Source organism: Lathyrus oleraceus, chromosome 1, assembly GCF_024323335.1.
Source record: "Lathyrus oleraceus cultivar Zhongwan6 chromosome 1, CAAS_Psat_ZW6_1.0, whole genome shotgun sequence".
NCBI classification, from domain to species: domain Eukaryota; kingdom Viridiplantae; phylum Streptophyta; class Magnoliopsida; order Fabales; family Fabaceae; genus Lathyrus; species Lathyrus oleraceus.
In genome coordinates this window covers 389014558-389018060 of record NC_066579.1, presented here as the reverse complement: position 1 = coordinate 389018060, position 3503 = coordinate 389014558, and the positions used below count along the sequence as shown (strand labels likewise).

The 3503-nt window shown below is 40.5% G+C and overlaps 1 pseudogene; it reads left to right on the top strand.

The window, feature by feature from the left end:
• The first annotated feature begins 2854 nt into the window (after nt 1-2854).
• On the top strand, nt 2855-2954 carry LOC127116473 (uncharacterized; annotated as a pseudogene).
• Nucleotides 2955-3503: the final 549 nt, after the last annotated feature.

Sequence of the window (3503 nt, the reverse complement as noted above, 5' to 3'; positions counted from 1 at the left end):
ATCTTTCATCAACAGTCCGGTTAAGGGTTTAGTTATCTTAGAGAAGTCTTTGATGAATCGTCGGTAAAAACCGGCGTGTCCTAAAAAACTTCGTACTTCTCTCACAGTTCTTGGGGGTTGAAGATTTTCGATTACCTCTATTTTGGCTTTGTCTACTTCGATTCCTCTGTTCGAGATGATGTGTCCTAAAACAATTCCTTCTTGTACCATAAAGTGGCACTTTTCCCAATTAAGTACTAAGTTTACTTTTACACATCGCTCCAGAACTCTTTCCAGGTTTTCAAGGCATTCTTCGAAACTTTGTCCGTATACAGAAAAGTCATCCATAAATACTTCCATGATGTTTTCGAGAAAGTCGGCGAATATTGCCATCATGCATCTTTGAAAAGTTGCAGGGGCATTACATAGACCAAACGACATTCGTCTATACGCGAAGGTACCAAAAGGGCATGTGAATGTTGTCTTTTCTTGGTCATCAGGGTGAATTGGTATTTGAAAGAAGCCTGGATAACCGTCTAAATAACAGAAATGTGAATGTTTAGCTAATCGTTCTAACATCTGGTCAATGAATGGTAAAGGGAAATGATCTTTTCGGGTTGCTTTGTTTAGTTTCCTATAATCAATGCACATTCTCCATCCCGATTCGATTCGTTTAGTTATAGTTTCTCCTTTTTCGTTTTCAATAACGGTTATGCCTCCTTTCTTTGGTACAACGTGTACAGGACTAACCCATTTGCTATCAGATATAGGATATATAATACCTGCTTCCAATAACTTGGTTATTTCTTTCTTTACTACCTCACTTAGGATCGGATTTAGTCTTCTCTGGTGTTCCCTAGAGGTTTTACAGTCTTCTTCTAACATGATGCGGTGCATACAAATAGAAGGGCTTATTCCTTTAAGATCGGTGATGTGGTATCCTAGTGCGGTTGGATATTTTCTTAAGATATGTAGGAGTTTTTCTGTTTCGAGTCTTCCTAGATCTGCATTAACTATCACAGGTCGTTCAAGTTCTAAGTCTAGGAATTCATATCTCAGATTTTTGGGAAGTGTTTTCAAATCAGGGGTTGGTTTGTTAAGACACTGCGTAGGATCCGGTGTTATTGCTAGGCATTGTTTAGATTTGTCCTCTAAAAGATAGTCTGATGCTTTGTCTTCTCCTGACTCTGCTTCTTTTATGCATTCATCGATGATATCCATGAAGTAACATGTATCTTCTATTGCAGGTGCTTTCAAGAATTGGGAAAGAATGAATTCAATTTTCTCTTCACCTACTTCGAAGGTGAGTCGTCCTCGTTTTACGTCTATGATTGCACCGGCAGTTGCTAAGAATGGTCTTCCTAGTATAATAGGTGTCGTATCATCTTCTCTAATGTCCATAATTGTGAAGTCAGTGGGAATGTAAAACTGACCTATGCGTACGGGAACGTTTTCAAGGATTCCTACAGGATATTTGATGGAACGATCTGCTAATTGCACAGACATTTTGGTCGGTCTTAATTCTCCCATTTCCAGTTTCTTACATATGGATAAAGGCATAACGCTAATTCCGGCTCCTAAATCGCATAAGGCTTTGTCGATGACAAATTTTCCTATGTGACAGGGTATAGAGAAACTACCCGGATCCTTGAGTTTAGGGGGCATGTTTTGGATTATAGCGCTACATTCGGCAGGGAGTGTAACGGTTTCACTATCCTCAAGTTTCCTTTTATTAGAAAGAATTTCTTTTAAGAATTTAGCATATGAAGGCATCTGCGTAATAGCTTCGGTAAACGGAATTGTAACGTTTAATTGTTTAAGGAGATCAACAAATTTTCTAAATTGGCCTACATCTTTGGTTTTAACAAGCCTTTGAGGGTAAGGTATAGGTGGTTTGTAAGGTGGTGGAGGTACATAAGGTTCCTTCTTTTCTAGGGTTTCCTTATTACTCTCTTCCTTTTCCTTAGGTTCACTTTCCTCAGTAGATTTCTTAGGGTTTTGGTTTTCTATCCTTGGGTCAGACGGTCCTTCCACTTCCGTTCCACTTCTTAATATAATTGCATGAGCTTGGCTTCTCGGATTGGGTTGGGGCTGTCCAGGGAATGTACCAGTTGGTGCAGCAGTAGGTGCTTGTTGTTGAGCTACTTGAGATATTTGCGTTTCCAGCATTTTGTTATGGGTAGCCAGGGCATCTACTTTGCTTGCTAGTTGTTTAAGTTGTTCGCCAGTGTGTATGTTCTGGTTTAAGAAATCTTTATTGGTTTGTTGTTGGGAAGCTATAAAATTTTCCATCATGATTTCCAGGTTGGATTTTCTAGGGGTATTATTGTTAGGATTCTGTTTCTGATATCCCGGAGGTATAGATGGGGCTTGATTTGGAGACTGTCCAGGTGCGTATAAAGCATTATTACTCTTATATGAGAAGTTTGGATGGTTCTTCCAATTTGGGTTATAGGTATTCGAATAGGGGCTTCCTTGAGCATAGTTTACTTGCTCTGTTTGGATTCCAGTCAAGAGTTGACATTCCGCAGGAGTGTGGCCTTGGATTCCACAGACCTCGCAATTCTGAGTTATAGCAACCACGGCTGCTGGAGGTGATACGTTTAAACTTTCAATTTTCTAGACCAAAGCATCCACTTTTGCATTGACGTGATCAAGGTTACTTATCTCGTACATGCCAGTTTTCGGTTGAGGTTTTTCCACATTCGTTCGTTCGGTTCCCCACTGATAGTGGTTTTGGGCCATGCTCTCGATAAGCTGGTAAGCATCAGCGTAAGGTTTGTTCATTAGTGCACCACCTGCAGCGGCGTCTATTGTTAACCTTGTATTGTATAAGAGACCATTATAAAATGTGTGAATTACTAACCAGTCTTCCAAACCATGGTGTGGGCAAAGTCTCATCATGTCTTTGTATCTTTCCCATGCTTCGAAAAGAGACTCGTTGTCTTTCTGTTTAAATCCGTTTATCTGGGCTCTTAACATAGCTGTTTTGCTTGGTGGAAAATATCGGGCAAGAAAAACTTTCTTCAACTCGTTCCATGTGGTGACTGAGTTGGAAGGAAGAGATTGAAGCCATCTTCTAGCGCTATCTCTTAATGAGAAAGGAAAAAGACGAAGTCGAATTGCCTCTGAAGTGACACCATTAGCTTTAACAGTATCAGCGTATTGGACAAATACGGATAAATGAAGGTTTGGATCTTCGGTAAGATTTCCAGAGAATTGGTTCTGTTGCACAGCCTGCAACAACGAAGGTTTAAGTTTAAAGTTGTTTGCTTCGATTGCGGGCGGAGCAATACTTGAATGCGGTTCATCTTGCGATGGAGCGGCGTAATCTCTAAGAGCACGAGCTGGTTCTGCCATCTCGGTTAAAGAAGGAAAAATGTTTTTGAAATCAGGAAGGTTTATAGGAGGGAGATTGTTTTCAGCACGATATTCCCGAATTCGTCGTAAGACTCGGAGATATAGTTCGATATCGTTGATTCGTAAATAGAGCGGCTCGCCTTGAGAGCGAGTGCGTGGCATAC